The 23,684-nt window shown below is 40.3% G+C and overlaps 1 protein-coding gene across 24 annotated transcripts in view; it reads left to right on the top strand.

The window, feature by feature from the left end:
- The window catches only part of TENM3 (teneurin transmembrane protein 3), a 1,264,183-nt gene that overhangs the window by 1,038,491 nt on the left and 202,008 nt on the right, over positions 1–23,684 (top strand). For 2 of the 24 annotated variants that reach the window (XM_077934210.1, XM_077934213.1), the window contains exon 1: positions 267–543. The exons of 21 other annotated variants lie outside the window; for them this stretch is intronic. The gene's annotated coding sequence lies outside the window, so the exon portion shown is untranslated. Of the gene's footprint in view, positions 1–266; positions 544–23,684 lie in introns of those variants that run through there. One more of the 24 variants, XM_077934211.1, reaches the window with a different exon arrangement.

The raw sequence follows: 23,684 nt of genomic DNA on the forward strand, positions 1-23,684 counted from the left end.
AAGCTGCTGTTTTGATGCTGCTCGTCAGCTTGGCAGCCTAGGCTGGCTCGTGTGTGTGTGTGTGTGTGTGTGTGTGTGTGTGCAATACGTTCAAAGGGGGGGAGGCACTCTGGCGTGGTACGTGCCGGGAACAGCGACAGAGCGCGAGACATTTGTGGCCATCAGAAGTGATTTAAGAATCGCCCGAGGAAGCGGGGAGGCTGTGGCGAGCCGCGGCCTCGCAAGGGTTAAGGGACGCCTCGCCCGCCCTCCTCCCCCCGCCTGGGTGTAAACAGAGGAGCCTCAGCCTATCATGTCTGATTGCTGCTCGGTGCCTGAAGAGAAAGCCAGGCTCGGTAACATGATACATTCTAGACTGGTTCAACTTGGAAGCGCTGCGCTCGGCTCGTCGCGCCCAGACAGCGGAATCGCCGCCACGGGAAGGTGGGTGACTGCGAAGCGACCCTGTTGACCTTACAAGCCGAGGCGGGATAAAGTGCGATTTCTCACCTCGAGTGGAGCCACTTAGAAAGATTTCAGGCAGAACCGCCAGCGCTGCTCTAGGTAAATGTAGCGGGGTTTTCCTCGCTCCGCTGCTGCTGCTGCTGCTTTTCTGTACATCGCTTGCTCCGGCGTTGCAACGGGAGGGAGGAGGCTCCGCTTCTCTTTGAATCGGTGCGGAGAGGCTATGCTGGCGTTTGAAACGAGGTGGCTTTCTTTAACCCCTCAAGGGCTGAGCTGGCGAAGGCACAAGCTGAACTTTGCAGATCGCTTCTGCCTGCCAGATGCAGTTGCAAGTAGCTGTTCTCTTGCAAGCGAGCCTATTGTCCTTAACAGCACTTTAAATTTCATTCCTGGGCGAGGATGGGGTTCCGTCTGCCTAGATTGAAATTCACAGTAATTCCTTTTCGAGCTTTAGGAGTACCACGTTTCGCCATCCTTGCCTTTTGATGTAGCTCAGATTTTACGCAGGACTCCTCCAGGCTTTTGGACTTGATTAGTGCAAATCTACCGTGGCATTCTGAAAGGGCAGGGTATAAAATATTTATAATTATGGAATCACCCGCTTGTGAGAATAGCAGACCTCATGTATGGCAATGGTTAGCAGGCTGGCTTTTCTTTAAAAACAAAGTCCATAACGACAGAGCTAACTTTATAACTGCAAATGTAGTGTAGCTTAAAACAGCATGAAAGCAGGCTGGATTGATTTAGAAATAATTGTTAAATGTTTCCTGTAAACTCAGGATTACTCTTTGACATTTATTACGGTATCTGGAAAAAATAAGGCATATCAGAGTTGCTGTAAACAGTTGCACATTCCAGTGCTTTTTATTTATAATTCTAGCTCCTTTTCTTTCATATAACTAATACATGATATACACAGAATATATTACTGTGCTACAAAGTCATTCTGTGTTCTTAGAGCTTAATATAATCAAATTCATTGCCTAAAGATGGTGTAGTTGAAGATTTGATCCCTTTCCACTGAAGTGGAAATACTTTCAGTAATTGAAAGCAGATTCATGTCTGGAGTTCTACAAGCCAAGGTTTTCATTTTCAAAAATAAACCTTTTGTTCTCCAACTTTAAATGTTTGAGTGAAGCATCCAGAGACCACTGTTTGCTTATTGTCTAATGTGGTAGTTAAGAGCTATTGGAAATACTTTAAGGGAAATGTTTATTAGAATTCCGCTTATTTTGGACAATTCTTGGGTTTAGCTTCACTATATATAACATGTTAAAATACAGAATGTTTTTTATGAATTCTGTTTTTTACATGCACATTCCATATTTCATGCACATTCTGTTTTTACATAAGCATACAGTGGTGGCACTTAATACATTTCTTCAACCTTTAGCTAATACTTCAAGCTGATTTCAAAATTGAGATGCGGACTGGATCTTGAGGAACTTTGAAGGGATAGTGGTCTACCTCACCAAACAAACCTGGACAGCTGCTCTTTGTTAACTTTGTTTCCGTTTTCTGGCTATCATCTTCAAAAAATTTCTTTCAAGAATGCTTTTAGTCAATTTAGGAATAGTTGGGTGGGAAATAGAGATTGCGGACCTTCAGGCAAAGACGGATCTGCTACTGACCTGGTCAGGAATTTGGAAAGTAGAAGACAAGGAAGATAAATAGTAGGACCTGCCTTACCCTTGTAGGCCCTTTAAACAGCAAAATAAATTGACTGAAATTATGTGAGAAAAGTTCCCAAGGATTGGAACATCCAGCACTGCATACATATCTGTATATAGCTTGTACAGCATGCACAACATATCATTTGTATTGATTGCCTGATGGAATGAGTCAGTGTTACCTTTTGATCTTTTTACAGACTGCCATTAAGGTGAGTCAGTAAATGTGCATATTTGTATTAATGATAATGTAATTGCTCCTAAAAACCATGGGGTGGCCTGTCTTGTTCAATTTTTGTAGATTTTTGAATTCACTTTGCAAAACTATTGAAAACTATAAGAAAAACACTCAGATGTATATATGTTAATTCCACATTTTTATGTTTATAATATATTAAGTAAAGCTATTATACTTTTTAAAATAATTACTTGGCTCGTTTCAGAAAGATGATTGGGCTAATTGTTACATAGTGCAGTTTCCTTTTTCAGATAATTTCATAAATTAGCAATTCACATTACAAATCTCTACAATTTTGAGGGGGGAAGCCTATGTAGATCTTTTACTTAATTAGCTGTTAACACTAAAAGTTTTTGTTTTGTTTTCTTCCCCAGTTCAGATTTGGACACAGAAATTTAAAGTAATTTCAGTTTAAAGTGGAAAGAATTTCTCTTCTGAAGTGATAGTAGCTGTCTAAATACAGTGATCCTGATAATTAATGGTGTATGACAGATTACATGCTTTATGCCAGGTATTCAGTTCTTTAGAAGATTCACAAGAGAAGGGTTGCTAAGCACCCATCACTACTGCAAGTAATGTAAAATGACCCAAATTAAAGAACCTATTCAGAGCTGTATTTTTGCATTTGCTGAAGTGCATTTCAAAAGATTTAACAAGACTTATACAATTAGCTGAAAAAAGACCCCTTTTCAGCTATGATCAGCAATTAAAGGATCAGAATACAGAACTTCACATTTTGTTTATAACTTTTCCTTTTCCTTTTCAGCCCATTCTTTGAACTAAACAATGGTGACTAGCAAATTTAACCAACCTATCTAGAAATAAATGCTGATGCCGTGTATATACAGAATACGATAGCCTGAATTCGTTTCCTCTGAATGGGAACTTTGTAACTTTGTTTTCCTTTTCACTGTAGAACAGCTTTTTTATGAGCACAACCCACTGTAAAGTCTTTTTGAGACCTGTTTGAGCCCCATTGAAATGAATAAGAGCAGCTCAAGAACAGGAGTAGAAGGAGTAACTGGAGATTTGCATCTTGTTTTTGCAGCAACATACAAGCCCATTATTCTTTTATTAAGGGCTCCATTTAAATATTTCTATACAGAGAAATATGTACAAATTACAAATGAATTGCACTACAGCTTTAGTTTAAAGGCCTGTTGATGGGAAATTTTGATTATATTTGTTTCCCAACCTTTTTTTAGGCCTGCGTCCTAATGAGCCTCCTTTTTCTGAAAATAGGAAACTGAATCAAACCTATTCAATAGTTGGATTATAAATATTCACAGTATTTAAAGCAAATTTAATTAACCTTTCAAATTTTCATTACTTACTAAGTACATGAAGTAACAGTGCATATTTTCTCTTTTTTTGGAGAAAGGTCTGGCCAGATGCATTCTGTTTAGAGTTGTAAGTGCAATATGGCAGAACAGGCATAAGTTCACAGTGAGCAGTATTAACTCCTGTGTTTCTTTTATTTAAGGTTCTTGCAGAAGCTGCTCTCCATTTTGAACTGTGTAACTTGAAAGCTTGCATATGCCACCACCTGCAAAAGTGTTGCCAATGAAGGGTATCAGACTGGATTGTAATTTTTATTCTCCAGAGTCATTATGCAACAACTACCCACACCCAAGCTTTTAGACAATATCCCAAAACAGCTAGGTGGGAAAACAAAATTGGAACACCATTATAAAGTCATGTGAAATAGGTGGAGCTTCAGATTTGGATCATAATCATAGAAGAGTATTTAGGGATTCTTATTTTTGCACAACACAGATTAAGCCTCACTTACTTTAGTGGTGTTTATTACTGAGTGAAATATATTTAGAATAAGGGTGATGGTAGTTGATTCGTGTGATTTCAGTAGGACAAGATTAGTGTGTCAATAATATATACTTGTTTTAAAAAGTGGTACTACGGATCTCCACAGTACTTTGTGAATGGACAGCAGTTTCACTTTCTAAGTTTTATAACGATAAATGGCATGCCATTCTACCAATTTTAATTGTTTTATTTTAAATGTAAGGGGTAACTGTAAAAAAACAAACCATTTTCCAGTGCAATCCTATACATGTCTATGCAGAAGTACGGTATGTTCCACTAAGTTTGGTTAGGCTTACTCTCAGGTACGTATGTATGGGTTTGTACCCTTAATCCTGGAGAAACAGGTGTAAGTAATTACAGACAGATCTAGATCTTTTCTCTCACACACAGTTTTTGGTACTACTTTTTTCTTTAAAGAGCAGGGCCCCCCCCCCCCCCCCCCGCTATGCACAATGCTTTTAAAACATTTTCTGAAGTTCAAAAATATTTGGGTAGGAGGCAATCATTTGTGAAAGGAAGGCAGGTTGGCTAGATATTAGAAGAAACCCACAGGTTTATTAACACATTCTAACTTAAATGTTAGCTCAGTGACCATGTTGGCTATGCTGCTGCAAAAAGTGAAAAAGGAAGTGAACTTTAATTTTTTTATATTGCTGATTTTAATGTCTCCTTTTTCATTGCATTGATTTCACCTCTTTATTTAGTAGTTCTTGGGTTCTTTTTCTATCAGACTTTGCAGACATTCATTTAATAATTCAAGCTAGTTAACATTTGATTGAAAATTATTAAGCCGCAACCCCTGCTGGGTATATGAAATTAGTCATGTGGCACACTGGTTTGTGTGGTTTAAGAACCCTGGTTTAAGAACCCTGACTAACAGGGTTTGTTTTTTGTATGTTGAAAGAAAAAGATTTACTAAGAAAGTGAGAAGCAAGTGTTATAAAGCCTTTTGCAAATGGGTACATTTTTATTTTAGACAAAAGAAATAAATGTAGCTGTCCTGCAAATTTCGGTTTTGAAATGAACTTTTTATTGAAAGTAGCCATGCCCAAATTGTTTGTGCTAATTTTTGCAGAACACCTCTTTCAGTCATAAACTGATTTTAAGAGGAGGGGAATGTTGCCCGGGGAGCTGTAAAATGTAGTCTGGAAGACTTTTTAACACTCTTTCTTTTTAACTAAAACAAAATTGCCTCATGTAACACAGTTAACATAGTTAACCTTTTATAATTATTTAACCATTATTTCATTAATGTTGCCCTCCGCTTAAATGTTATACATTACTGCAAAAGACACCTGACCGTGCTCTTAAAAGTTTATTTGTCTTTCAGTTCCTGTGATAGTAGGGGGCAGTACATCTCCTTAATTATCTTTGTTCAGGGAAATGCTGAAAGGCCAGGGTAGTTAAACAAGGCCATTTGGATTTGCGATAAGGTCGAAGTCAGATGCAAGGAAAGTGGTTAAATGCATTATCATATTATTGAGCATATCATCAGTAAAGTGACCTTGATGGAGGTGGAAAAAAACATTTGGCCTTTTTTTTATGGCAGTGTCCCGTCCCCCCCCCCCCGGCTTGGTTTACCACTGCAAGAGAATTCATCATATAGTTTTATCATTATCTTCTCTTTCTGTTTTGAAAGCTGATTTCTTTTTATAATAACTCATCAGTCAGTTTTCCAAAATTTAGATGGACATTTTACTGATGATGGTAGATTTTAGTACTTAAAGGTTTAGCCTATCGTTTGACAAATATGGAAATACACTTCATTAAATATTAAAGTGACCCGGCTAGCTGACCAGCCTATATCTTCTCTTAAGGATCTTTTAAAGATAATGGTTATTTTCTATGCAAAGGACCAGCTGCTATTCTACTTCCCAGAGAGCCAGTGTGGTGTAGTGGTTAAGAGTGGTGGACTTGTAATCTGGTGAACCGGGTTCGCTTCCCCACTCCTCCACATGCAGCTGCTGGGTGACCTTGGGCTACTCACACTTCTCTGAAGTCTCTCAGCCCCACTCACCTCACAGAGTGTTTGTTGTACGGGAGGAAGGGAAGGAGATTGTCAGCCATTTTGAGACTCCTTCAGGTAGTGATAAAGCGGGATATCAAATCCAAACTCTTCTTCTCTATATTTTTTTTAAAAGCTAATATGAAGAGTAAGTTACCAGCTTCAGTTTTAGCTGGTGATGTAGCTGGTGTATGAAACGGCTTAATTGGACTTGGTTCAAGTCAAAGCAGAACTGAGGCTGTTCTAGATATTACAGTAAAAATTAGATAAAAATGAAGGCTGTGCCTCTAGTTAAGCATACTATATGTAAGTTTTCTTGATCTGAATAAAACTTTAACTGGACCTCTTCCAAAATTCACAAGTTGTTATGGTGGCTTTATGTATTCTTGGGTCAATTCAGTCAGTAAATTCATTTAGAAAATTGCTGACTGATTGTGTGAATTCCCGTGAGGACTTCAACCACTGAACTGGAACTTTGGATATTATGAAAAGTTATTTGAAGACTATCATTGCAATACGAAAGCACATTTACTTAGAAGTAACTGACATAGAGTATGATTTGATCAAGTTAAGAACTTTTAAATCCTATCATTTCTCACGTTAAGCACATGCATAACTCCCACCCACTGAAATTCATTATTGATATTAATTGCCTTTTAAAGTTCAGGTCTTCAGACTTTAGTTATAATTGAGATCAGTCACTACCAACTTTTTAAAATTTAAAATGTCCAAAATGTCTGTTGACCAGCAGTTACCACAATTAAAATCACACAAACCTACCTCACAGGGTTGTTATGAGGCTAAAATGGGGAGGAGGGGAACTATGTATACCACCTCAAGCTCCTTGGAGGAAAGATGAGATATAAATGTAATTAAAGAAATAAATTAGGTAAGACAATTGGGTTTTTTAAAAACGACAACAGCAGTGGTTGTTAATCAGAGAGTTGCAGTCAGAGGCTTTTCAACATATCACGAGGCAAAGGTTTTTATTTCTGCCATTTGATTATAATTAAGCAAAATGTTTTCCGCTCTATCCAATAATATTGTCTATACTGTATAAATTATTTCATAGGTTCCAATGTTCTCAGTGGTTAATTATGAAACTATGTCAAGATGTAACTTAAGTGGTTTTTAATTCTGTGCAATGTAGACAAACTCCCACAAGCTAAGCATTTTCTCACTTAGATCTCTCTTATACACATTTTCTGCCTCTTTGTCTGTCTCAGTTTGTCTCTATCTTTCAATCATTTTAAAGTTCTAAAAAAAACCAAAACCCTATAATGAGCCTTTTTTTAAGTTCAGAGCATCCTGCCAAAAATATGGCCAGGATCCAAAGAACTATGGAAGCACTTCCAGGAACCCAAGGGCCCTTTCTCTCCGCCTCCACATACCATGCCACATGGCTTTGAATGTAAGGCAAGCCTTAGTACCCCGTGATGCTTCATGCAGGCTCAACAGCAGTCAAAAAATTTTGGTTTGGCTTAATAGCCAGCAGTTACTAGGTTTTCAAATGTCTTCTTCCAAATGCCCCCAGGTGAGGTACAAGGAAACACAAGAGAGGCTGTTTTCAATGTTCCCACCCATCTGTGAAATGCTGTCTTCAAGTTTCCCTGGGTACATCATTTTTTTGTTTTCTTGTGTCCTTTAATACTTCTAAATTTGGTCTCATGCCCTGTTTATGGGGAGGAGTGACTAACCTGAGAGGCATGTTCACCTCTGGGCAACCCTCCAAGGACAACATGGCAGTCAAAAGTGGTTCTGGCCACCCTACACTCACACATGCATGCACACACAGGTGCACAGCCCCAAAGCTGATCCATGCAGATCAGCTGAGAAGGGGGGGGGGTATTATCCCCCATTGATGGATCAATCTGAGGGCTGAGTTTTAGCAGTTTGCATCTTAATCAGGGTGCTAGACTGCCAAATCACAGGTGAATTGATAGGGTCCTGCAGAGGAAGAAATATTTTTTGGGGGGAGGTGCAGATTAGCTTCCTCTTATTTATACGATGATATTTAAATACAGCTATACCTTTTGTTGCTTTGTTTTATTGTAATAGATTTATATTGAGTAAAGCAATCCTGGATTGTTATTTTTTATACAGGATCTCAAATAATTATGTATAGTAGCCCAGCTCTGCTACTTACCCCATTTATTGTATTTTAGTGTTTTGTTGGAAGCCGCCCAGAGTGGCTGGGGAAACCCAGCCAGATGGGCGGTGTATAAATAATAAATTATTATTATCCATAAGCTCTCTAGCACATGCAGAAAGCTCAGCAAAAAAAGGTGGTGCTTTTCTCTTATTATGTATCATAGATAAATTAAAAAAGAAAGTACACTTGGTGAGCTACAGTACGTCCATCCATCCGTCCGTCCACCCCACCCCCGCATTTGCTGCATCTCCCTGCATTGTAGGCCTTTCCTAAAGGCCTCCACTTCTCAGGAATTTCCCAGGAGAGACTTGTGGTGGGCAAGGGCACAAAGAAGGGCCACTAGCCCCTTACCCCTGTAGCAGGCATAGAACATCATAGCAGTAAGTTCCTGTGAGGGATTGGTCTTGAGTGTAGGGGGGGAAAGCTGTCAAAAATGCTGTCAAAAGAACTGAAGGTACTGCTTGAAGTAAAGCACATGAAATACTGCTGCAGTGAGACATTAAATAATGGAGTCAGTCAAAGACAAACCCTTTCTTTGCTTTAAAGAGTTAGTGCTTTCAGAATACTCGATCATCATTTCAAATATTTCACAATATTTGACTGGTGGATTGACCAATGATTTTTGACTAATCAAAAGCACAACTTCAACACGCATCTTGTTTTCTATTTATTTATTTTGATAGGGAATATCCTTTCAAAGCACTACAGCAAAAGCACTCCTGAAAGTTACATCCATGTGTCTTTCATAGCTAGACAGCAGGTTAAAATTCAATAGACTTAGCCTCTTTTATCACTGTATCTGCAGCTCTTGAACTTCTGCTTGTCATGAGACATTTAAAACACAGAAACCCTGCCAGCAAATGTGAACCTTTTCAGAAAACACACACATCATTATTGTCTAGTTTCATTTAGGGTTGGGTTTTTGTTTTAATACATAGTGGAGAGAGAATGAGAGAGAGCAATGAAGCTAAAAGGAGCCTGGCTACTTTGAGTATTATTGTTGGTTCCTATGTACAGTACTTCTACTCTTTTCCCTACACATGGAGGGTTTCCCCAGGTGCAATAAGGAACTGGCAGTCATGCTAGAGAACCATTAATACTTTAGCTGCTTACTTCATTCCTTCCTCAAAATGCAAGGCAAAATGTGAGAGGAGAGAGAGACCTCAGAAGACTCAGGGGAAGGGTTTTGCTTCAATTTTTGCTGAGCTTTAGAGAAGATGAAAGTGATGTGGATCTTCACTGCTTCTATGCCTTGATTCATTCTCTCTCTCTCTCTCTCTCTCTCTCTCTCTGTGTGTGTGTGTGTGTGTGTGTGTGTGTAAAAGAGAAAGAGACACTCAATCCTTTACTCCCCTGATTTCTTTGTGTATTTTGGGACTAAGCTAGATGTGGAATTAATGAATGCCATTAACAGACCCATTTTTTTTTTTGTTATGTAAATAGCAGGTAAGGGAAGCCTGAACAGTCTTGGAATGCTGGGGGTGAGAGGGGAAGTATGACTTTTTCTGCCACAGTCCTGAGCTCCTGTTAACATGCGATTAACATGTTTGGCCCTCAGACTTGGATGGAGCGGAATTAGCCTCTTATGCAGAGCCTAGAGGTCATGCTTTCTTCAGATTGCCCTACAGGTCACTCAATCTTTTGGAACACTTTTCAGAGACACCTCTAGAAAGGCTCTATATACTGGGATGTAATTGAGTTAATTGAGATTTTGTTTTGCTCTTGACAACAAATAGAGTTCCTTCCAGGATACAGTCTAATGGGATAGCTCAGATCTGGAGTATTTATGGCTTGAACCAACCTTGCGGGCCTGTTTGCTCATTAATTTCCCCAGAGAAATCTCAATTTGGTATGAGTCTTTTGCTCATGCATGCCCCTTCCATTCACTACAAGTAGAAATTAAAGAGTGAATAGGCTATGCAGCATTTGTTTGAATGCAATACCTCCCTGCCCGCCAACCTGTCCTTGTAAAGAATGGCTTTGTTTTACTGGGCTTTCAGAAAAATATCACGCTCATATAAATGCTGTGCTACCCCATTCACTTATTACTTTCTCCCTGTAATGAAGGGGCATGCATGCTCCAGAGACTCATAAAGGACTGGCATTTCAACCTATAAAGTAATGAGTGAACAGTGAGCCCAGGTGATCTCACTCCACGGATAAAAACCATTATTCTTTATTACTAATTGATCAGACCGAGTATAACAGAGCGTGAATTCTAGGCATACGCTTTTCAGTTGGAGAAGCTATCTGTAGGACAAACAAAGCTTTGGCCTTCAAAGGACTTGTACACACTATAAGGCATTGTGATTCTTGTGCACTAATTTACAGTTACTTTCTTTAATTGTTTGCATGCTGGTAACTTCTATTGTTTAGTTATGTGCTGGAGTAAACAGCTGTTTTGTAAGATATAAAATGAGATAAAAATGATGCAGTTCCCCTTACAATATTGATCCAAATTTTGTCATAGCCAATCAGTACTTCAGGATTCACTTGAATCCCAACTTATCATAGTTTGGGTGTGCACACATGTATGTATTACAGACAATGGCCAGTTTATGCATGTCCAATTGATGTGTGGCTGGCATGCGCACATCACAACAACCCAGAAGTGGCTGGAAAAGAAGGTGGAACAGGCAGGCCGGGGGCAGAAGTGTAACAGGGTGAACTGGGCTTATACATGCTCCACTGTCACATGTTATGACCTGGAATGCAAGCCCCACACAAATCGAGGGTTGCCTATACAGTATTATCCCACCTTTCATCAATAGAACACAAGGCAGTGTATGTAATTTCCATGCATCAAGTGTCCCTTACTAAGGGAGTGTTGCCTGAATTAGGTACTGCAAATGAACAACAGCTGCATACCTCAGGTGTGAAAAAAGAAGGGTGGAGGATCACCCTTGTCTGTAAAGACCAATGGAAATTGGTGTGAGGAAAAGCATAAAAATGAAGGTGAAATTCATTAGGGCAATGGTTTAGAAGAAAACGTTAAAAGCTGAGTTGGGCAACACTTCTCATATTATGAAAGGATAAATCCCTAACTCTATTGTAACTTTAGTGGCACAACTTGGAATATTATGAAAAAACTGGAGGGGAAAATGCATGTTGTTAAAATGTAATTGGCAATGAAAGAATCTCAGAAGGGACCATCTATTTCCAAAGGCATTGAAAATGGCACCATGTAATACATGGCTGCAATAAGGAATGTTTGAATGATGAGCCGTGTAGCATTCTTTGGGTTGTATCCAGTGTTGTCTCTCGTACTGGTGGATGGCTATTTGATCCAGAAAAGGCTTATGTCAGTGAAATAAGGACTGTAATTGCTGATCTCACTTGTCCCCTGAAGCCCCTGCTTCTATGCTGTTCCAAAGGATCCTAACCCTTTAGCAGTTTTGGGAGTGTGCAGGGAGCTGCACGGAGAGGAAGAACTAGTGAAAATAATCTCCCAGTTCTGTGGATGGACGTCACCACTAAAACAGCCATCTATCATCACAAGGAACACCATTGAATAAGATATTGTAGTTCTGCAAAGTTGTCCTTGGGTATCTGTATGTTTAAACTGGGTGGAATTTTACACACTTGAGTAATATTGACTTAAACTCACAGAGGATGTGACAGAATTGACCCCAGTTTCTATAACCAACAGTGGTGCACACTAAAAGTCAAAATGATTTGCAGTATGTTGAACTAGAATCATTGTACAAGCACTAAATGGTTTATTCAGGCAGAAATCCTAATCCCACTTACCTGGGAGCAAGCCCCATTGGGTTCAGTAGTATTTACTTCTGAGTGGAGATGGTTAGGATTACACTGTAAGCAAATGTTGAAAGTCATTTGCTGGCTGGTGCATACTTTAGGAGCATGATTGTATCTGTGGCAGTGTTGATTTTGCCCAACATGACAATCATTAATAAACAATTTTTCTTTTAAAATCATTCTCCATATGTCATAGAGGAATTCATAATTTATTTATTATTATATTTGTATATCGGGTGGCGCTGTGGCTAAACCACTGAGCCTAGGGCTTGCCGATCAGAAGGTTGGTGGTTCGAATCCCGCGACGGGGTGAGCTCACATTGCTCAGTCCCTGCTCCTGCCCACCTAGCAGTTCGAAAGCACGTCAAAGTGCAAGTAGATAAATAGGTACTGCTCCAGCCAGAAGGTAAACGGCATTTCCGTGTGCTGCTCTAGTTCGCCCTAAGCGGCTTAGTCATGCTGGCCACATGACCCAGAAGCTATCTGCAGACAAACGCCGGCTCCCTCGGCCTAAAGAGTGAGATGAGTGCCGCAACCCCAGAGTCATTCGCGACTGGACCTAACGGTCAGGGGTACCTTTACCTTTACCTTTTTATATGTATGTGGATCTAGATTATGGGTGGAATTTCTGGAACCATGCTTATTTCAGATATGATCAGTATTTCTGGATAGAATTGTCAGATTTGTAGAAACGAGAAACATATTTCCATGCACTACAGCAATACAGTCATTGTGGTAACAATAGACAATACTTGAGGATTAAATAATGGCAATCTTTTACAGCCAGTTGTGCCAGTGTACAGTACTGATATATGTCATGCAGTACCATCCCTTAGAAGTAAGTTCCACGGTGTTCAGTCTGTAATCCTGTACTCACTAACGAGAGAAAACCTCACTGAAATCAATGGAAGTTACTTCTGATTAATATTTATTCTACCTGTATATATTTACTTGGAAGAAAGTTGCATAAAACTTAATGGGACTTCTTTATTGGGCTTTATAGTTGTCAAGGTGAGCAACTTATTTGAGAGAAATTGAAGTCAATACAAACAATATGTTTAGAACTGAACTCAAAGGCATGTATTTTGATTGATAAAATTGCAGTTGGTTCATGATTCCATATCACGAATAATAGAATTAAGCCTACTATCCTACCTTAGACCAATTTTCTACAAACTAGCACTGCATATTCTAATGTGGCATATTGAAACAAACAGTTGTTAAATCTCAATTATTAGACATTGAGAGGAAGAATAATTCAAATATTCATCTGACGTGTGTGTTCATATTTGTAGTGTTTCGGTTCCATTCATTCATTTGTGGAAACAGAGTTCTTGGGAAATGACATAAATCTACATGCTATAATTTTCCTGAGTGCTAGATATTGCGTTTGTATATCTGACTTGGCTGAAACATTTCTAAATGGTCCCTTTGGCTACACATCTGAGGAGGCTCATAAACAGAAATAATTCCTTTCCAAGTCAATTATAACTCATGCTTGCTAAATTGATTCAAGATCTGCTTGTGTCAGACAAGTAACCTAATGAGTATTTTGCTTTTGAGGAAACCACATCTCAGTGCTTAAAGGGGAGATGAAGGATATGGAAACGAGAATATCTTCATTTTTGTAGAATGACAGAATATGAACAAATGGAAGTTTTCTTCTAAGTGCTCTTTTGTGCATATGCCAGCTAGTTTGAGGTGTGACTTTAGTTATGAAGAAGAAGAAGAGTAGTTTGGATTTGATATCCCGCCTTTCACTCCCCTTCAGGAGTCTCAAAGCGGCTAACATTCTCCTTTCCCTTCCTCCCCCACAAAAACACTCTGTGAGGTGAGTGGGGCTGAGAGACTTCAAAGAAGTGTGACTGGCCCAAGGTTATGCTGTTGTACTCTCCTTTAATTTTCCCCCTCAGTAATATAAAAACATATCGTTAATATTTGCTCATGTTTCTTACTTGGAGAACTGAAGTGATAGGATTCCAAGGTAATGGAAGACATTCTTTTTCACCAATTCTGAGTGCTGCCAGATGGCGTGTTTAATGAGCACTCATCTTGATGTGTTTGAAGCGAGATCAGATGATGCTGACCATTTATTATAATTATTATGTTATATTTGTTAAATTTCTATATTTAATAAACATTCACTCTGATTTGTTTATGGGATGGCTGGATAATGTTGCCTCAAAGCTTGTGGAACATGTTGTTGGCATCAGTTTGTCTTGGGAGACAATGGACGAGTGTGCCTTTGGGGGTGAAGACAAAGTGTTGGGAGAGTTACAGCGCCTGCTGTGGCTGTAGAGCAGGCATGGCCAAACTTGGCTCTCCACCTGTTTTGAGACTACAATTCCCACCATCCCTGACCACTGGTCCTGTTAGCTAGGGATGATGGGAGTTGTAGTCCCAAAACAGCTGGAGGGCCAAGTTTGGCCATGCCTGTTGTAGAGACTGATATGGAGAGACGTATTTTGTTGCAGCTGGGCAGATGAAGGCATCCAGTTGTGCTGCTGCACCATGGCATTTATTCTCTCTGCACTCCCCCCCCCCCAGCAGTCATTTCTTCTCTGGTCACTGCTATGGATGCACAACCTGACTATCTGGGTCTAGGAACTTCAGTCATTTGCAGAGGAATCTCACATGACAGGGTTGATGTTACCAGCCTTCATGTCAGAGAACCAGTGTGGTGTAGTGGTTAAGAGTGGTAGTCTCGTAATCTGGTGAACCAGGTTTGCGTCCCTGCTCCTCCACATGCAGCTGCTGGGTGACCTTGGGCTAGTCACACTTCTCTGAGGTCTCTCAGCCTCACTCACCTCACAGAGTGTTTGTTGTGGGGGAGGAAGGGAAAGGAGATTGTTAGCCGCTTTGAGACTCCTGAAGGGGAGTGATAAAGCGGGATATCAAATCCAAACCCTTGTTCTTCTTCTTCAAGTTTGCAGACATCTTTGTAATGCAGAGTTGGTCTTCCAACAGGCCTAGCACCTGAAGCCAGCTCCTTGTATAGCATGTCCTTGGGGATTCTGCCATGTCCCATGCCTCAAAGCAACCCCATACTTTCTACTGCATTTTCTCATCACTTTCTCATCCCTTACTGCAAACAGTCCAATCTTTGGAGAAAGTGTTTTTGTTGTGTAAGAGATCCAAATCAGCTTTAATTGAGCACCCTGAATTTGCCAGTATGTATTTGAATCCCACCTGAAAGTAGTGATATTCTGTAAGTGTGTATCTGATTATACTGATGGTACCAGTAGTGTTTGAAATAGAATAATGATTCCCACATAGACAAAAGCGCCTAAGCTGATATGCATGTGGAATTTGAGTATTGCTGATTTATGAATGCCCACATCCAAATATTTTAGGGTGGGGCAGTTGCTGGTGCAGATTAAGAATGCATATTGTAAGACAGAGGTTTTCAACCTTTTTTGAGTTCACAGCTCTCTTGACCAACTACCTTCTTTCTGTGGCATCCCTGCAGGGCTCAGGAGCCCAGTTATGTTACCCCTTAACCTGCCGAGCTGGCAGCCTCTCACCCTTTTTCAAACACCCTCCCTTGTGGAGTGTTCCCTCAGCCTCCTCTCCCCTCTCCTTGAGAGTCCTCTGTGCAACCACTGCTGCCGCCTGTGGTCTCTGAGCTGACCCTCCCCCCCGCCCCAAAGAAAGGTGCCTGGAACTTGTCTGTCCATTCCCAATAGCAAGGACTGGCTGGCGGGGCTCCCTCACCAGCTTGCTTGCTTGCTTGCTCCAAGGCCGCCTCAACTCAACAACCCTGCCCCAGAGGCACCATTCGCTTGCAGTGCTTGTAGCCAGGGCTTCTGCAACAAACAGCTGTGCAAGCCTTTGGGAGGCAGAGATGTGAGACAGCATCAGAGGAGGGCGGGAAGGAACGAGGGACAGACGTCAGTGTTACCTGTGGCACCCCTGGCCATCATTCAAGGCACCCCAGGGTGCCACAGCACGCTGGTTGAAAACCACTGTCCTAACAGATTAGGAAAAGCCTGTACTTTTGCAGGTTCCTTATAATCTCTGCCTTCCCTGGTGCATCTCTCTCATACCCTTTTAGACAAACATACACTTCACATAGTGGTTAATGTTTATACAAGTGCCTCTCTTGACTGCAGCTGAAGTTACTTCAGTCTGGTTAAGATGAGAAACCTGTTTATTCATGTTAAAGATTGTAAATCCTGGTTAAGCAAATACCTTGGATAGCTTCAACTCTGGTCAAGGCCTTTCCTGATATATCTTAACAGCAGGGTTAAGAATTCCATGGGGTGGAATTTGTTATAGGAGGGGAGGATCTAAGTATTGTCTTGCTACCAGCTTCTGATGGCATGATGGTTAGCAGAAAACCAGCATTATCAGGGCTGGTTCCAGGTTTGAAAGGACCTGCAGCAAAGTGCCACCACCATAAGTTTCTCTCTTCCCCCCCCCCCCCAAAGTTATCCCTGATGGAAGCTGCTGTCTTTTGTGCTACTGGATGGGCAATTGATCAGTAGCCTGTGGAGAGGCAGTCATTATTTATTCCTCCTAGCTGTTCTTGCTTGGTTTATAAGCAGGTAGTTGATCAGTGCAGCTAGGAGAATTTGCTACTACTGCTTCCTCTTCTTCGCCCAGGCAGCTGTCATAGCTCCAACCCCCAGGAGGCCGTAGAGGGAAGAAAATTGAGGTGGGTGCAGAAGCTTCAGCAACCATACAGTGATGCCAGCCCTTGAGCATTAAATTTATACTACTCTCTTAAGTTGGGACTAGCTGCTACTAGGTATGGGCATAAGAACTTGCTTTCTTTACAACTATTTATGCTTCTTAGTTAACTTGAATCTTGCTTCATTGCTGTCCATATTTCTGTTGGAAATTATGTGAAACTTATTTTTAAAGTGGCCTTAGCAAATTTGTTAGGTGGAGAGAGGAGTTTCCACATTACAGTGGAGACGTTAGAAGGAGAAGCATTTCATCTGACACATGGACACCACAGGCATTAGTAATAAGAGTGTGACACGCAGAAGGAGCACTGCTGAAATGTAAGAGCACCAGTGTCTTGTAGATTCCACTGTTCTTGTTTAAAATAAAAGGCTAAGAGTAAGGAAGGATTTCTTCTACATTCCCATATTAATCCTTGTCTTCAAATATCTACTCCTGGCATTATTCCCGATCAACAAAGATTAATATTGGTCTTAGTCTCTACTCCAGATTCCTCCAGTGCATGAAATGCTTTACAAAACGCCATCCAACTGGAAACTAAGTCAGTTCAGCTACTTAGCTTCTGACAGTCAGGAACAAATAGGGTGACGCAATCCAGGGGAACCTGAATTGCTTAAAATCAGCCCCAGATGAAGGTACCAATAAAATAATTTATTTTTAATGGGGATGCTTATTGTCCAGAATGTGATAAAGGGAATTTTAAAAAAGTAAAATTTATATTTTTCAAATTATTTCATGTTCAGCAAAAAACAGAAGGCAATTCCTACTCCACAGAGCTCCCACTATCTGCCCTCTCATTATGTGAAAATTCACTTATCCAAATACAAATAATTATGCCCAAAGCTCACTATATGCATGGCTGATTCAGCTATCTGAACAGCCAGAGTTTTCCCTGACTTTTTTTGCTTTGCTCGTTGGCTACAGCCATTTTCTGGTAGACCATGGAGAGAAGGAAGGGGAAGAGAGATTGGACAAATAAGGGAGCAGGACAGTTTTTCCTTTGTCTCTCTTTTGCTGGTTGGCTGCAGCCATTTTTGGAAGCAATTGGGGGGGGCGGTTATGGCATATAAATGTCCCCATAGGATATAATGGTAATTGTGAGCTCGTTAAGCAAACGCTTACCTAACATAACAATTTAGTGGAAATACATTGTGTTCAGAAAATGAGACCTGTTTGTGTTTGTTCTGTAGCATAGGGTAGGAATTGAACTTGCCAGGTGTGAAAATCTAATGATCACTTTTGCTGTTGTTTAGTCATGTCCGACTCTTCATGACCCCATGGACCAGAGTATGCCAGGCTTCCACTGCCTCCCGCAGTTTGGTCAAACTCATGCTGGTAGCTTCGAGAACACTGTCCAACCATCTCGTCCTCTGTCGACCCCTTCTCCTTGTGCCCTCAATTTTTCCAAACATCAGGGTCTTTTCCAGGGAGTCTTCTCTTCTCATGCGGTGGCCAAAGTATTGGAGCCTCAGCTTCGGGATCTGTCCTTCTAGTGAGCACTCAGGGCTGATTTCCTTCAGAGTGGATAGGTTTGATCTTCTTGCAGTCCATGGGACTCTCAAGAGTCTCCTCCAGCACCATAATTCAAAAGCATCAATTCTTCGGCGATCAGGCTTCTTTGTGGTCCAGCTCTCACTTCCATACGTCACTACTGGGAAGACCATAGCTTTAACTATATCGACCTTTGTTGGTAAGGTGATGTTTCTGCTTTTTAAGATGCTGTCTAGGTTTGTCATTGCTTCTCTCCAAAGAAGCAGGCGTCTTTTAATTTCATGACTGCTGTCACCTTCTGCAGTGATCACGGAACCCAAGAAAGTAAAATCTCTCACTGCCCCCATTTCTTCCCCTTCTATTTGCCAGGAGGTGATGGGACCAGTGGCCCTGATCACTAGGAGTTGGAATTTAGCATTTGAGGATTTTATCTTCTTTCCATTTCTCATTAGGTGAGAACCTAGGTTTTGTGGAAATTTTCATGCCGCACGCTTTGGTGACTTTTAGAGGGGTACAGTCTTGTTTGTGGTGGAGCAGGACATGCTTTGGCCGATTGCCAAGGACACACTGCATTGGCAGGACATTAAATTCCAGCACAGCATGGCAAGACAGGCACCCCATTTCAATTCAGGAGGTCAAAATGTAGAAACTGTCACTTGCTGTATTATGAACTGTTCATCAAAATGTTCATCTGAGTGTAAATACTGCCTATCTGTACTGCATTGCTTTCAAGGGGATGCACATTCAGATATTTATTCCTAGGTTGTTTGGTGAGCATTAGCATCCCAGGCCATCCTACTAGCATCTGCCCACAAATACCTAAATTATAGACCCAGAACCTGAAAACTGCATGGAAGCCTCTTGATTGTCTAGCTTCAGGTAGTCAACAGGAAGAAGATTGTTTTAAAAAAAAGTGGTGCTGAAGCAACTGCCATAATGGCCAGCAAAGATGTGTGGTAGAGGTAAAGAGGCCTGCAATTCCTTTTCATACAAAAGGAATGACCAAAAAAATGGTCCAATGACCAAAATAAAGTCATAAAATTTATACACCACTTAATTGTAAAAAAAAAAAACTACAAGAGATAAAACAATAAAATTAGCCAAGAAAAATCTACAACCCTACTTTAAAACTTAAAATTCTAAAACATATTAAAACAGGAATGTTTTTAACAGGTGAAGGCTCCTGCTTGATCTCAATAGGCAGTGAGTTCCAAAGTGTCAGTGCTGCCACACTAAATGATCAAGTTATTACAAATGTGGAACGGGGATTGTGTGGCAACTGTAGTTGTGTAAGTTCCACTGATCAAAGTGGGCAAGTGTAGGGTAAAGCAATCTCATAGGTAAAATCAAACTACATATTGTCATTACTACTGGGGGAAGCAAAATACCCAGAGGATTATAATTTTGTGGGTGAGAGAAGATTAACATTTATGGTCTTGCAAAATCTTTTACTGTTTTAGCCAGTGGAAGTAAATGAACTCATTTAAAACTGAGGGCTTATTGATGACTTAGTGTATTACAAGATAAATGTGGCATTCTTAGTTGTTTTGAGGGAGCCTTTTTTTTTTTTTTTACTAGAAGTAATATACTCTGGGACAATTGTGTTTTAACCTGACCATTCCAGTTGCTATGTTATTCACGAGGAGACTATAAGCTTGCGTTTAAGGAGCTGCATAGAATGGTTGGGCTTGAAATGTGTCTTTATTTTTCAATTCACTATTTTGCATTCCACTTCCTCTCCTAAACCTTATTCTTAACAAACTCGCAGATTCTGGAGATGGGGGCTGATGCATATTTATGACTGTTCACAAGAGATAGTACTTGCCCTGCTGTGCCCAGATCTCTTTGGCCCATGCTGTGCCTTTGGGTCCAGAGAGAATTTGAAGAAAGAAAGCTGTCCTGCTTCCCAGAGAGGAAAAGATGCAGACTCTCATCCCCAAAGATAGTATTAATACCTCAAAGCCTTGAGAATTTGCTCCTATCTCAAGATCAGAGGTGAAGGGGGTACTAGTGTCAGTGTGCATAATCGCATGAGATGACCTCTGTTCCCAAGAAGTGATCTCTCAGACTGTCCTCTGCAGCTATAATCCTAAATTGAGGGTAGACAGTGTGGTACCCTCCAAATCTTGTTTGGCTACAACTCACACCAGACCCAGCCAGCATGGGCAATAGTCAGGGATGGTGGGAATTGTAGTCCAGCAACATCTAGAGGGCACCAAATTAGTCCAAATTAGCTAAACACACTGCTTGGTGAGTAAGCCCTATTGAGCACAGTTCTGAGTAAATTGGGAAATGATTGCACTATTATGTGTATAATTTTACCCTTTTTTTCCTTGTTCCTTTTTTTAATACAGCCAAGCTTTATAAAATGTGTAAAAAGAAGTAGAGAAAATCCCAGTGATCTGTAAACTGTCCATAGGATTTTTGTTCTTTGTTTGGATCATTTGGCATTTGCATAAACACTATGGTTTAGTGTTGTGTAAGACATTGGTGGTCTCCACTCTTCTCTTCTCTTCTCTTCTCTTCTCTTCTCTTCTCTTCTCTTCCCATGTGGCCACAAGAAGATCAGGAGCTTTCACTTGAATTTTAAGCTAGGCAGTTAGTGCTATATATGAACAGGGACAAACTTTGATTGTCTTAGCTATGATCTACTGAGACAAGTCAACTTCATTTATGAGGGTTCTTAAGGGGGGACCCTTAGTTTGGGGAATAGCTGTAGATCAGTGATAGAGCTCGTGCCTTCAGTGCAAAAGGTTCGGTCCCCAAAATATTTAGGCAGGGCTGGGAAAGATGCTGTCTAACACCTTTCAGATCAGCTGCTGTCAGCATCAATAATACTGGCCTGGATGGACCAGTGGTTTAACTGGGTATAAGGCAGCTTTCTGTGTTCATAATTACTGCTATTATATTTCTATTCCACACTTCAGCTCAAAAGTTCCCAAGGCAGTGCCTAACAATATATTAAATTCACAAATCTGCACAGTAACCATAAAACTTACAACATGAAACAAATCCTAAAACAGAACAACAAAACATCAATAAATTCAGTCAATCCAGCGGAAATCTCTCCCGGGAGCTAAATCCATGAGCCAGGCAAAATAAATTTACCTTTATCTGATTCCCAAAAGCAGTGTTTGGGACAACTGGATCTTTCCGAAGAGGGAATTACACATGCAGGGTGCTACAACAGATAAGATCATGCTCCACATTGTCACACCATGAGATAGGCCCTTCTCAGAGGTCATTCATATCACACAGATCTTCAGGCATGGGAAAGCTAAACTGCAATTAATTTTAAAAAGTATATATGTCTGAATTCTTATGCTGCACTAAAGGAGATGCAGAGTGGGAGGAGCAGACAAGCCTGAAGTTTATACATGTCGCTAAGTTCTAGCCAGGGTCTCTAATTATACAACTCAAGCCTTTGAAACAAAAACCTGTACTTTTCAAAACATTGGGGGGTAATATCCGAATTAATAGGAACATTAGTTTACTGAATTCCCACCACCAGATATGTATTCTGGTAAAATAAGAGTGCTTGAAAAACAGAGTTCATAATGGAAATGACAGCTCCACCATAGTACTGTCAGAGCTGCTGGAACAACAGTATTTAAAACGCCATAAAATTAAAGACTTAGCACATTTACATTTTCTTGCTACAGAACGATAATATGCCCATGAAATGCAGGCTTGCTTTTATAACTAAATTCTGTGCCATAAGTCTAGGCCATAGTGGAAATAAGAACTTTCACATCTACAGCAGTAATTTCTTTTAAAAACAGCATTTCATCTAAAGCCAGTCTTTCCCTCTCCCAGTCATCGCAGAGGTGTTCTGAAATCTTTATCGGTGACAGATACAAACTTAAATTACTGTCTCCTGGAGTATTCAAGTAGGGCTGCTTTATATAGCTACACTTGTGTTTAATGTTTCACTTAATACATTGCAAGTGCTTATTCCTTAGCGATTCAGTTATTCTTAAAACATATTGAAGGTTTTTTTTTTACAGCCTGTGGCAGTAAATTAATTGTATATAACAATTACTGTGGTGAGCATTTAAGAACAGTCATCCCCACTTTTTCTGCCAAACCTTTTGGAAAAGAGAGTGCAAATTGGGGGGGGGGGGACTACCCCAAAGTCTATTCTACTATATTCTACCTTTTGAAAATGATTGCTAGCGTTTTATACACATTTGTCTCATACTATTAGTTTAGCACAATACTTTTGTATGATGAGAAGACTATTTTAAGCTTTTCATCAATTTACTTAGAAGGTTATCTTAGAATATTTTATCCAACTAAACCTTTTATTGTCAAAGCATTACTAAATCTACAGGATTATTTTGTAACACACGGACTTAAAAGAGCCTTAAAAATTTACAGAAGAGTAAATGGTCATTTTTGTAGTGTTACAACAAATAATAAAAATATGTTACTGCAACCGAGTAAGATAATAATTGTGGCTGTCTAATAAAATTCTAAGAAATCTTATACATTAACTTACTTATCAATCTCACGTTGCAGACGTTAAAGGTAAAGGGACCCCTGACCATTAGGTCCAGTCGTTCCCAACTCTGGGGTTGCGGCCCTCATCTCGCTTTATTGACCAAGGGAGCCGGCATACAGCTTCCGGGTCATGTGGCCAGCATGACCAAGCCACTTCTGGTGAACCAGAGCAGCGCACGGAAACGTCATTTGCAGACATTACCTGGTTCTTACTCCATGAAAAACTTTAAACTCTTGTTTGTAGCTGCAGTTATTCACCCAAATTCAGCATGAAAGCTTTTGTGGTGTCTGCTGAACCTTGTGGGTGTGTCTTATGTAGATCGGAAACTATAGTGGGGATTAAGAGGGAACAGCAAGGCAAAAGATATACCAGTGAAGCAGTTAGTGAGATGAGGAACAAGTCCCAGTCACCATCCTCCTGCAAAGGTGGTCTGGAGAGGGGGCTGGTTCTTAAGGATGGACCTGGATACCATGTTGATCTGTATTTATAGCAGCAAGCAGTTCACAGGTATACCTATGAAGGATCATACCGTTAGACTTAACAGACAGGTTTCGCTTAGAACCTATAACTTCCTTGAGCGATAAGAAATCAGTTAAATTAAATGAAAATCTTTTCAATCCTCTTTACATTTTAGCCTTTGAATGTTATGCATATTCATCAATTTAGTAAAATAATGCCATCTGTACAAGATCTAAAATAAGTGCAGATTTTGCTGTTAAAACAGAATTGCACATTAAAATGTTTTATTTAAAGGATTCTCCTACATATCTTTGAAATGTAAGCTTTTAGGAACCCCATCTTCCGTAACTCACCACAGTTTGCTGGCAGGGGCATACTTTGTTAAGTGTTTTTTTCATATTATTGTATGGCAACACCAAGCTGTTCTTAAGTCTAATATAGCACTTGTG

Source organism: Podarcis muralis, chromosome 9 (assembly GCF_964188315.1).
Source record: "Podarcis muralis chromosome 9, rPodMur119.hap1.1, whole genome shotgun sequence".
Classification (NCBI taxonomy): domain Eukaryota; kingdom Metazoa; phylum Chordata; class Lepidosauria; order Squamata; family Lacertidae; genus Podarcis; species Podarcis muralis.